General features: G+C 43.0%; 1 protein-coding gene across 1 annotated transcript in view; it reads right to left on the bottom strand.

Annotated features, from left to right (window-relative positions):
• Positions 1-13,434, bottom strand: part of LOC114775381 (signal-induced proliferation-associated 1-like protein 3) — a 51,082-nt gene that overhangs the window by 28,999 nt on the left and 8,649 nt on the right.

The raw sequence follows: 13,434 nt of genomic DNA, 5'->3' as shown, positions 1-13,434 counted from the left end.
TATGTGATCTAGGGGGCAGCTGACAATAGCTGCTTGTTCTGCTATCATCGAACAAATCTCAAACATGGGAGGCCAGTGGGAGCCTGCACATGGGAACAGGCATGTACAGTATGTACAAACAGACCGCATTTTACACCTCATACCAGCTGGATGTAAAAAAAAAAAAAAAAAAATCTTAAACCATATTTTCCTCATAAATTAACACCCAGTTTGATATGCTGGGCGCCAGTCCACAAGAACATACCGATCACCAGGTCTGTCAATGATATTTAAAGGACTTGGAAAAACAAAGAAACACACAATACATTTTATACTGAACCAAATATGCAGTCTTGATGTAGTCTTATTTGCATAATGCCTAGTGAAAGCATTAGGGCCGCAACTAATGACTATTCGAATAGTTGACTAGTCAACTGTAATTGATTAGTTGTTCACTTGACAAATTATTGCATAATTTGAAAAAAAGTCTCCTATTTAGCTACCAGCTTGCACATTAAGCATAAGACCATTTAAATGATGTGGCAAATTATTAAGACAAGAAAGAGACTTCACTCAAAAAAATTTTTTTTTGCAAAGGAGTTTCCATTACTATATAGACCTAGTACGTATGCATATATTTATGCTCCAGACAGCCAGAGCTCTGGGGCACCCCACCCACTCACATATGTGCAGGATAGTGCATATCACACAACCACTCACACACAAAAGCTCACAGCTCTGCTGAAGGCTGCTGCGCACACAACAGCTGTTCTCACCTCCACAGACAATGATGCTGCCTACACACACACACACACACAGAGGTAAAACTGTGTTTTGACAATCGTCTTATACCTCACAAAATGTAATGCCCTTGATGGAATAAAAGTGTGACCCACAAACAAGTCTCTGAAGACCCCCAGAGGACAAGGCCATTATGCTCTGACAACACGCCAGCCATCAATAGTCATCAATTCAGCTCTATTTCTTCTCACCATACTGGAGACCTCCGGCTGTATGATAGTGTGTGTCTGTGTTTTTGAGACGGCGAGAGTGTGTGAGATATAGAGCCAGAGTGGCAGGGCCAGAGCTGAAGAGCAGATCCGGTACACAGCTTGAATTTACATCTTATGTCTAAAAATCTAATTGGAGAAGAAACCTACCCTGCTTCTGTTGAACCGAATTACTGCTGCCGAGTCAAGAGGCCCAGCTACAGGAAAGCATTGCACAGGTATTTTGGAGGTCAGCATACCCAAAATAGAAACATTTGCCAGCTTTTAGCCCATAAAATGTGTGAGAACACTGACACAGTTGCACTACATGCAAAATCAGAAAGCATTGTGTACCCATAATAGTCAAATAAGTAAATAAATCAGGTTTGAACATGACCATGATCCTGGTCTAGGGGCATGGGTGTGTGTCTCCAGTGTTGTCTGGCCAAGTGAAAGATGGGTGCACGCCAACATGCAAACATCCAGAGATACATCCAGGTCAGTGTGCAGAATTGGAATCTGGAATTTTTTTTGAGGCCGGTCTCCATGCAGACACAAAGCTAAGCCCATAATTACATGTGGCGGAGCATGGTAATTAAAAATCCCTTGCAGCTGATTGAACATCTTTCGACCAGCCGCCAGAATTAGAAACCACACTTTATCCAAAAAGGAAATGCAAATCGCGCTTTACATATCATTAGCGGAGGGGGACTGACGCCACGGAGCCGCTGGCTTCCTTGCCCAAATATGCACGGCACGGTTTAAATCTGAACCCCATTAAGCTGCCAACCTGTCATTAGCACTGCCACGCTATGCTTTAAAGGGATTTCTCAAGCTAAATCATATGAATATAAGTTCCTGTCAGAGACTGGTTGTTGACTAGAATGAAACAAGATATTTTATACGAACAAAAGTGCAAGAATGTCACTACATATGAAATGCTACCATTAAAAAAACTGGGGGGAAAATGGAGTACATGTTCTTGGTTAATGGACCAATGCATACATGCATCTGTCTTTGTACATATTAATTATGTACTGTGGTTAAACAAGGCAAGCCTGCAAACCACAACAAAAGGTTTAAAGGATGCAGCCGGTCAAATTTCAACACTTAGGGGGATGCGCCAATGCAAAATCTTCAAGAGGTATTTTATTGTCTTCTACCATAAATTCTGCCCCGATCGCTATGTTTTGACAGGGGGGTTTGGATAAGATGGGACAATAAGCTGCCTTCAGGACTTGACCTCATTTCAACTTCAGAGAGCAGTCATGAATTTGGGGGGGGGGGGCTCTTAAAAAGACCCCTTCTATGCATCTCCTTTGTGAAAGACAATACAGACCCACCAGAGGCTTTAGAGGGTGGAGGGAGGCTCAGGGTGAGGTGCTATGGCTTTTCTCACTCAGGGGATTGTATTTTTGGAGACCCCCGACTGGGTGGGGCAGGAGGAGCTATTCATAATTAAACACTAGAGAGCAGAGGAAGGGGATGAACTACACTATGTAAACCTCTGGCATGGCGCACTTGCTTGGGGGTGTCTGCTGTGGTAGGAATAACTCTGTGAAGTGGAGGGGGAAGTGAGGACCCTGGACTCCCCTGGGACTGTTGGCAGCAGGAGATTGTCAATTTGAGTGGTAATGAGGGGCAAACAATTATAAAAGCTAAGATCAAGGCCAAATAACCAGGCCTCTGTCTGTAAAAAATATATGGCTTTATGTTAGTTGAAAATATTCATAATTTCCTATCAGACTTCAAATGTTGTGTGTTGAAAAATACATAATGACTGTTGCGTAGTAGCACTGGGATATGGTTTTTAAATGTAACAATTGTCTTATGTGCAAATAAATGAAGAGCATTTTTAATTGTTTAATGTGCTACTGGATTACCCGAAACAGGCACAATTCATTTCACTGGTCAAAGTCAAAGAATACGTAGGATTATTTATGCAAAGTTATCAGATGCAAGCGCCCTGATACAATTACAGCTCTACAATTTAAACTAAATAAATAGCAAAATAATCCTGAAGTGTTTGTCTCTTGGGTTATTCCTTTATTGTGTTTCAGTGTGTAGAACGCCGCGTACTCGCCACCTCGCTCACATCCCGCCAGCGCAGCTCTGCCATTCCCACCACTGTGGGGGAGGAAACAGTCAGAGGCACTACAGTCAACTCTGAACCCAGACTCCAACACACCCACCCACACATACACAGCTACAGCTGCCCTACACAGAGGCAGCGAAATCCTGAAGAACATTTCTACTGGCTACGCATTCAGAGATACAAATGGGGTTTTTCCTGGGAAAATTAAACCATGTAATGTGTGATCTGCAGAAAACGTGAGGCGAGGAGAAAACAAGGTCAGTGCTTGCCTTTGACCCCTACTTTGAAGCGTGGGGCTCGAATGCACCCTGAGGCTCAGTCTCAGTGGGCCAGCTTACATTTAAACAAACTAAAGGCTACATGCCGCAAAAAGAGCATGATGGGTTTCAAAAATTCACCCTGGCGCCCTGATTGGTTGATGTTACGGGCGTGAGATAAAACGATTACTGCCACACGCCACACGTCAGTAAGGCAATACTGTATAAACCAATTACACTCAAACAAAATCAGATGCTGTGGCTGTGAACACCTGGCAAGTTCTGAATTTGAGCCAACGCACAGTCGTATTACAAATGGATTGCAAAATGGACTATGTATGCCATGAATGAAGCTGCACCATCTCAAAAGTGATAAGAGATACACATAAGAGATATATATAAAAAAAAAAAAAAAAAAAGACCTTTCTGGAGTGATGAAAGTTATGAAGCAAAGCGTGCAGCAAATAAAAAGAGGAGTGCCGCAGCCTAATTTCTGTTTGATAAGCACCATGTGAGCTGAAATGCTTCACATTTGACAGATATTAAGAGTTATTACCAGTGTCTCCTCTGAACCATTTTACCCCTTATCATCATGATCATGAATCACAGACAAGATCTTTATCCGGTATGAATAAAAAAAAACAAAATAAATAAAAGCTTCAGAGCTTTCAGAATAATTTGAGGGCAGGCATTCCTTCACACTGACACAGCTCGGCGAGTAAGGCAAGCAGAATGTGTGGTAGTGAATCAGCACTGGTTCAGCCGGCTGAAGGAGTGGCCACATGACCGGGAAGCTCCAGACTGATTCAAATCTGAGCAGAATCAACACAAACACAAAAAAAAAAAACTTACTTATGACACCATGGTACCATCAACTATCAACTGTACTTCAACAAAAAAGCATAGTCTGTCCAAAAAATTATTAATTATTAAGAATGGTGGTATGAAGCCACCATTCAAAAGAAAAATTTAGCTTTCGCTTCAGTTACAGATGTCACGATCATTTTGGAGACATTTAGTATTGCAGAAACAACAATGTTGGAATAAATTCGTCATTTTGGGCAAGGTTTCATGACGGCATCTGAGATTCCTACTATAAATGTTCCTTGGTCTGCTTATGAATTCGGTCTGATCAGAGTAAAGGATCCCAGTGACGGTGCCCTGACTTGAGAGATCGTGCTGGATGCGGTGACACCCGTGCTGAATGGGACAGCGGTTGAGCATAGTGGAAGGTCCTGTGAAGGCTCACGCGCCCGTTATTAGAATACAAATGGCCCGGGCGCAGCTCAGGCAGTGGCCGCTGCACACGTAAGAGGGAGAAGTGCTGAGGCAGCAGGAGGTGCGATGGTGTCCTCAGTAGAGATCCCGGACGGAGCCTCGCTATGTGATCAATCTGCACAGGGGAGAGCTTCAGCTGCACCACATCTTATTCATTTTCATACACACACACACACAAACACACACACACACACACACCACCTTCACGTTTTTCTTCTTTCACCTCCTCTGGCCTGCTGCACTCTTTTGTTTCCAATACACACACACACACACTTCTTCTCATCTCTCGTTGCCCCATAGCCTGGGGTCTCAGTCCTTTGCCCTGCAGGGGGTTTGGTAATGATGACAGCCCACAAGCGTGAGTTACATCCTCACAGCTGCTACTGCTGCGCTATAATCCCAAGACACACACACACACACACACACACACACACACACACACAGAACAGGCCGCATATACTGAGGACTGTGAGCCACAAAGCTGCAAACAAAGACATTACCTAAAACTGACAGCAGAACCGGAGCAAAAGATACAGCAGGAAGGAACACGTGCACATTTTGACTGCGTCCACATGCAGGTTTTCATCCCAAAGCACTTTCGCCCACTGAAGGCTCTGAGCACCTGAAATTATGAAATTACGTGGAATTCTTCAGTGTCTCTGCACCCTTCAGATGAAAATATGTGAATCTGGAAGGGACGATGATGAAGCCTTGCTCTGTTTTCAGCATGGGTGTGGACATGCTCAATATGCAGTATGCAACTCCATTTACAGTCATGTTTCTAAAACAAGCGATAAAGATTCCAGGGGCATCTTGGAGAAACAAGTAGACCAAATTGACGCACTTATAACGTGGGTTTGGTTGAGCACTTAATCTCACAGCATGCCATTATTCTCAACAGGCAAGAAGCTGGCTTGCCGTAGATTTAAAAATGCTACACGTCACGCCGGTGCAGTGATTTGCTACCTGATTGCAATCATGATTTGATGGAAACATTAAATGTATTTATGAAAAATTGGTGCAGACAACACACTGGAAAGTCAGTCTTTATTTAAAATAAATCATTTTTAAAGGACAGTGTTGTGTATTCTGCAAACACAAACATGCACCAGTCTGATTCTGTCTGTTTTATTCTCTGCTTCCAGAAAGGCTACCCAACAAAGGTGATGTCATTCACATACATGCCAGGCTTAGTTTCTATGTTATATAAGAAACAGATGCATAGTTTATCAGTGAAGACATCATAGTAGTTATTACTATGTAAATTACAGCATAGGACAAGCAGATAGAAAATGAGAGAAACTGCTCCAGAGTTCAGTGCACATTAAGTAAGGTTAATTTTACACTATTTGAAACATAACGTGCCAACATGAAATCAACAAAGAGGAAAAAGAAGGGAGGAGAAGCCGATTGGCCAAAAATACAATGAACAAGATTTATTACTAATGCAAACAAGATGCTTTAATCTGCACCTCCTCTAGTAAACTGGCTTTTTGTGGTGCTAAAGGAGTTCACAAACTACTGATATGCTTGAGAGAACCATCTAACCATCGAAAAATAAATGTTCGTTCACATGATTGGCCAGCCAATGTATATGCGATTCTGATAAAGAGGAAGTGGCATCTTTTCACAAACGTGGCGTTCACAAAAAAGTTGGCCCGTTGAAGTGACTTCCGCAAATGCCCGCCAACCCTCCCTTAATAAATCTACTGATCACTTTAAAACGACATTAATCTTCGACAAAATATTTGGCAAAGAACCCGATCCCAGCTCTAATGAGAAACAAACAGCTTTCTGTGCAACCCGTGCTGTTCGGACCAAGCAGCCAATAAACCACCAGTGGCACTAAAAGAAATATAAACAACGTATGCCATATGCCGATTAGAAAGATTCCCGTTTTAACAACAGCTTGAACATGCATTAGACAATCCTCCATTCAGAAGCTTTATGATAAACTAATAGTGATTTATTTTGACTAATTTGCGATTGACAGGAAATGCATTTATACTAAGGGGCTGTGCTCAATATTGGATTACATTCCAATTAAGCTCTGTGGCAGATGCAGCACTGAGGCATTTATTTACATTTATGGCATTTGGCAGACACCCTTATCCAAAGCGATTAATTAAAGGGACAGTCCCCTCAATCATTACAAAATCCCTGGAGTAATGCAAACAAATCAGGGTAAAGTGTCTTGCTAAAGGACACAACGGTAGCAGCTATTTGAACCTGCAAAAGAGGCATCAATACTTGCAGAGCTATATTAAAATTACAGCACACACAATCACTACAGACTAGGAAATAGTCAAATTTGCACTACTGACTTGCCTATGTTTTGTGTCGAACACAGCCAGGCATCCTAGAAAAATATGTCCTTGTGAACCCAATATCACGTATCGTCTCAGGAGCTGAGCCACTAATTATTATTAACGGATTCTTTTTTGGCTAGTCATACAATCCAGATGCATGTTTTGATCGTGCAACCCTTGCGTGTATTTGTGTAAAGGAGATCACAAGAACCCTCTCAAACAGTCAGAGGCAGACTCACATGTCCAAACAAACAACAGTAAAAGGCCAGGCTGGGTTAATGGGGCTTGTGTGGGGAGTTGAGTTTAGGGTGTGGGGGGGGGGGGGGGTTACAGTACAAACAGACAGAGACGGCCTCTGACACAGTTTCTCATCCGTCCATCCATCCCTCTGTCCTCTTCAATGGTGCCATTGAGGCCTAGAGGCTGTTGAAACCTTCTTCTCTTGCCCCCCCCCCCCCTCCCTGACAGCCCATTCTCAGTGTTTGTGTTGTAAGGAGGGACCCACGTAACTGCTGTCCCAGATCTTGTTCCCCTTGTTACGGGATCTAAGTAGCTCATTGTGGACTGGGCCTTTTCAGACAGTGCCCATCCTGCAGCCAGGAGACCCAGCTGAGCTCACAAGCCAGAGGTGGGAGTGACAGCAGTGGGGCAGTAGGTGCTGTTGCAGGCCTAATGAAAGTGCTGTTGGCTCCATGATTGCAGACCAATGTGGGAAGGGGTGGGAAAGGGTACAAGGAACAAAAACATGTTGGGGGATGGGCTGGACCAGCACAGAAAAAACAGCTGTAATGGCTCAACCGACACAGAATATGAAGCTAAAAAACAAAAGTGGTACAGATGCCATGTATTTCAGTACAAAACTTTTTTACATTTTTTTTATAACAGCTAGTTTCTAAAAAAATAAAATACACATATAAGAACAAACTTAATGAAAACTCATCAAATTATCAAATAAATTGGTTTTGAAGTTCTCAACTTCAGCAAAAACAACATTTAATGTGGATGAAAGAATGAGAGCGTTTTCTCTGTTTTTCTCCTTTTCCACATGGGTTCTCTAGAGTTTCAACTCTTTCTACTTCCTGTCTCTCCTCCCTCAGTTTCCTTTTTCCTGACAGCCCCCCCAGATTCAATATTACTCTCTTTCTCTCCCTCACTCTGTGGTCAGCGTGGTTTACGGGATCAGCTGGAATTCACTTGAAATGACAGGAGAAGATGAAGGAGAAAGTAAGGAAGTGGAGGAGAGTTGAGGGGGACAGAGGGGAAATGAGCCACGAATGGAAATAATGGAAATAATACCGGGTGTGTCGGTGTGCTGGAAAGGGAAACACATTGGGTCGTAGGCTAAAGATGTTGTGTCTAGACAGCCATCCAGAAAGAGACAGCCCCTCAGCTCTGGTGAGACTAATGAAGACAGGAAGAAGCACCAAAGGAGGACACTTACGTTTCAGCGAACATTTAATGGGGCCTAATGACTTCCAGGGCTTTAAAAAATACATGATTCCATGTCTGTTTAAAAGAACTAAAAAAAACAAAAAAAAAAAAAACATTCCAGTTAGATCCAGTTAAACAAATCCAAGGATATATGCCATTTCAGGATTTTATATATATACAGTACGTTGGTAGATTCTCACTGAAAGCATGAAAACTATGAATGATCACATGTGGAGTTATGTACTTAACAGAAAAAGGTGAAATAACTGAAAACATGTTTTATATTCTAGTTTCTTCAAAATAGCCGCCCTTTGCTCTGATTACTGCTTTGTACACTCTTGGTATTCTCTCCATGAGCTTCAAGAGGTCGTCACCTGAAATGGTTTTCCAACAGTCTTGAAGGAGTTCCCAGAGGTGTTTAGCACTTGTTGTCCCCTTTGCCTTCACTCTGCGGTCCAGCTCACCCCAAACCATCTCGATTGGGTTCAGGTCCGGTGACTGTGGAGGTCAGGTTTCCACTTTTTGTTCAGTACGTAACTCCACATGTGATCATTCATAGTTTTGATGCCTTCAGTGAGAATCTACCAACGTAAATGGTCATGAAAATAAAGAAAACACATTGAATGAGAAGTTGTGTCCAAACAACAGTACTGTTTATATATAAAAATATCAAGAGTTTCTTGATCCACAAACACTTACAGTATTAAAACATCCAAGCAGACCAATCAATAATACTCTATGACGTCTTGAATGAATCTTCCATTTTAAAACAGACTCACAAAAGTCTGCCAAAAAGGCATAGAATATTGAGTGAGCAGGTCCCTGTAGAAAACAGCCGGAGAAGGGGGAAGAACGAACATCAAAATGCAGGCTACGTTTGTCTAGTACATGCCCAGAGGCAACTCATACAAATTAGTCAGACGAAACGAAGAGTATGGCATCGTGCTGAACACATTGCAGGCAAACGCCACTGTCACAACAGTCAGAAAATAGTTCCTGCACAAGCAAAATAACTGGATTCATCTTAAATTGACTTGCAAAGGCAGATTACCATTCTGTTTACAGAAAGCGTTGAAGACACTACATTCTTCCTCAGTATAAAGAAATAAAAAGTGAAATGCAGCAAAAGAGAGCTCTACCAAGTCTGATTTTTACATCCTGTTATCAATTATTTCAACATTTCATCTCGCTGCTGAGCTGTGGTATGAAGTCATGTTTGTATCTTACATGGGTTAGGCCACATCTTAACATTCAGTTGTGATTTAACGCTGTAAGTTGTTAAAGAAATTATGAAAGGGCTGAAAAGTCGAAACTGTGGAGTATCATTCAATCATTTTAAGAATCTCAATAATGAATCAAAGGCATTTCAACATCACAGCTCTGGAACCGCAGGAATTTTCAGGGGAATTGTAGTGAAGCAGAAGTGCAGGACCGTTCAGTGGAAAGTTTTCCAACAAAAACATTTCGTTCGGCATTCTCAACTTTCAGTATAAAAGATGCAGTTTTATCATAATTTTCTTTGGAGTTTTTAATTATTTGAAGATAATCTCCATGCTCTGATTACACCAGCATGCATGGGGACACCATGAGCCACTTCCAAAAGCCTAGTGAATAATGCAAGGTGTGGCTGGTGTGTGTGTGTGTGTGTGTGTGTGTGTGTGTGTGTGTGTGTGTGTGTGTGTGTGTGTGTGAGAAATCAAACCAAATCCACACACAGCAACCCCGGTGTAGATGGTAGACACACTCTGTCACCACATAATCTAAAACTGCTTACACTTACTGGATGTAGCTGGTAACCATAGGTGATGGTGTTCCCCACATTATCCAGAGCCTTGGTCAGACACAACAGGTATTTTAAAATAAGAAAGACGTGCTGGTTTCACTACCTTGTCCTTCCAAGCCATATCAGATGATGAGCTGCACTCTCATCTAGCCCGTCCTAAGATCCTGAGAACCGCCACCAACAGGCACACAGATAACATCACATCGGAATTCTGAGACACGTGACACAATAGAACTTGAGAAGTAACACAAAATGAGCAAATGACGATACATACAAAACACAAAATGGTAAGAAATACATGCCAGCTCTTGTGTGTGGTGATTTGTCACTGAACAGAAGGATTGAAAATGGGCAGGAACTCCTCCTTTCTGCCCACCTCAGGTACCACATGACCAAAGGAAAGGGGAGAACTGTGTGCCACTGTTCCACAGCCTTTTCCCAAGCGATACCTGTTGGTATTCAGTGTCCAGTCAGCCAGAGAACGAAGAGGAAACCTGGGAAGGGTGACTGTAGCTGCATGAGACTCCATCAAAAGCGGCAATAAATAAATAAATAAATAAGCAAGCCTATTCAGACAACTTTTCTTTTCTGAAATGAGGGATTAGCTTTCGTTCACCCTGTCCCTGAAACCCACAGAGACAAAAAGGTAATTAAATATCACACCTATTGAGAGGCCATCCCAGTTGTGGGAAGCTAGGTGGCGGTATCTCTGAATAACAGGAACTTTAGAGGTTACAAAAGGCAAACGTCTGAAACGCAACCCTCTCCCTCCCTCTCGCTCCCATGCACGCTTATCCATTCGTTGTTTGTTCTCATGCCAGGAGCCAGACTCTAACAGAGGCAAATATTGACCCAGAACCGCGCAAAACCCCCAACAGGCCGCTTGCAAACTAACGGCTGCGCCGCGACTCACTGTTACAGTCCCACAGAGACGGGCTTGATCACACACAGTGCAGGATCCTCCTGCCAATCTCTGACGCCGCTCGGGATTTACCCACAAAAAACGCCCTCCAGTTCTGCTGGAGCTCTACTCTGGTGCCAGGAACACTGGGCCAGGCAGTCTGTCAATGAAATACTGTAATGGTGATCTGGTCACCAATGGGAATATTGTGGCAGTTTAGTGATGCAGCGTAAACACCTCGTCACAATATTGATATATCTCACACTGTCACCTAGTTGGAGGGACTAGCAGATATGCATGCAGGATTTATTTCACCAAGACATGCAGTTTTTTGAACATAATTGTAAGAACAGTTTGGTTTTTTTTCCCCCTATAGTTCTCAATAATAGTGTTTGATGTACTGATAAAACGCCTTTTCTTTGCATTGCTACTATTTTATTTTACTGTGCAAGGGGGAAAAGCATGTATAATTTAATTGTCAATTTCGTTTTATGCTCACTTAAATATTCCAGGGTTCAATTTAAACAGAACAAGAACGTTTTTATGACAATTAGTAATCAGCTAAAATAATATGATCGCCACAGCTTTACTTCAGAATAGGTTTCAGTCAACAGTTTATAAGAAGGAAAAGTCTGCCATTTTTGTGAACTCAGTCCAAAGCTGCTGCCATAGATGTGGCTTTAGTGCAGGCCGCAGTGTAATGTGCCCAGATGGCACATGCTCTGTCCGGAGCCATCCCATACCGAGGTGCCCAGCACTGGGCCAGCTGACTGTCATGCCATGCCCACTGGGAGAGGTGGGCACAGACGGAGCTGCAGGATCCCGTCCAGAGCTGCTGAACAAGCAGATGGGGCGTGTCCAGGCTCAGACGCGCGCTAAACATGAACATATTGACTGGTTTCAAATCCCACGCATAGTTGCTTCAGCTACTCTTCTTTTTCCAGTGTTAAGCCTGGAACTTTCCACGATTATAAATGTTGTAAATATGCAGCCAGAAAATTTGATCTGATATAATCAAAGTCCACATAGCAGTCCCTTTTTTATTCATTTTATTAACTGCATTTATCAACGATTGTGTTCACCGTTCAAGATATTAAAGCAATATTTCTGGTGATGACACAGATATGAAAAAAAAAAAGGCAATTATTTTTTTCCATTAATGTGCAGCCCAAGATATGAATCAAGCCTTTGGGTTTAACGCGTCCACAGGAGGTATCTCCTGGTCTACACACCCTTTAATACGAAAAGACATTTCCCCAACCTTGTGCACAGTCAGGTCATTGCTATCAGTCACTTTTTTCCCCGCTGATGCCTGCACAGCGTGGCCTCACTGAGACGACTGCTATCTGAATGCGACAGTGCCTTCCCCGAGGTGGAGCTTCATCTGAGAACAGTGGGGGAACAGGAGCTGTAATCAGAAGCTGCGGCGAGGGGAGTCAGGGGGGGTCAGTGAGCACCAGCGTCTTCTTCAAAAGAATCGTTTTAAACAGTCCTTTAACCTGACCAGTTGATCGGCGCTCATATGTAAATGGTGTATGGGTGCCAACCATTTCAACACAAATTTTTTTTATCTTTTGCTTGGCGTCATCAGCCCTGCCAAGCAATTTGCTCAATGGCTGGTTAGACCCTCTTCGCCAGTAAAAGCCCACCCCAAGTTCCACTCTTCCCACCCCCCCCATCCCCCAAAAAATAAAAAAAATCTCTTGTTAACAATAAATCTTTCTGCCCATTATGCACAGCTCATTTGCCCCGGCGCTGGAGGAGAACGCTGTGTGCTGCTCTGACCCGCTTTCGCCCGCGCTTTCCCACTAACGCAACCTGACACTGTGCCCGTTCCAGCTACCGCGCTCCAGTACAGCGCCTGCCAGTCCCCGCCAAACATCAACGCAACACGGCTCAAGTGCGTGAGTCCATTCTCTCAAGTATCTCAAGTGCTTCCCCTTCTGTGCACCAACATTTCTGCCCCAAACAGTCGCATACTTGTGCGTGTGGTTACCCGCAAACAGCCATGAAACCCCAACAGCCACTCAGAGCCCAGATATTGTTTTGCAAATAGAGTCCCTGAAGCAAAGGGCCAACAAGTTCATGAGAGACTTCTAGAACGTAGTGAAGAGACCCCGAAGCATGGAGGGATACCCACACGTATCATAAAACTTCTAAAAGCAGCTCAGAAGTATAAAAATAGCCCCTACAAAAAAAATTAATAATAAAGTACTGCAGCAAGCGGTTAACTGGACTAATCCTAGGAACTGAACATGCACAATACATTACAACATGCCACAGAGCATTTAGTGGCACTTTCAAGCTGGAAGAAATTAAATACAGAGTGAGAAGTGAGAAGATTTCGGCTTCATATGAGATGGACGACTGATTATTGCTGATAAGCAGAGTGTACCTGGTGCATTAAAGCAA

The sequence above is a fragment of the Denticeps clupeoides genome, unplaced genomic scaffold (assembly GCF_900700375.1).
Source record: "Denticeps clupeoides unplaced genomic scaffold, fDenClu1.1, whole genome shotgun sequence".
NCBI classification, from domain to species: Eukaryota; Metazoa; Chordata; class Actinopteri; order Clupeiformes; family Denticipitidae; genus Denticeps; species Denticeps clupeoides.
This window is presented reverse-complemented; position numbering and strand designations above follow the sequence as displayed.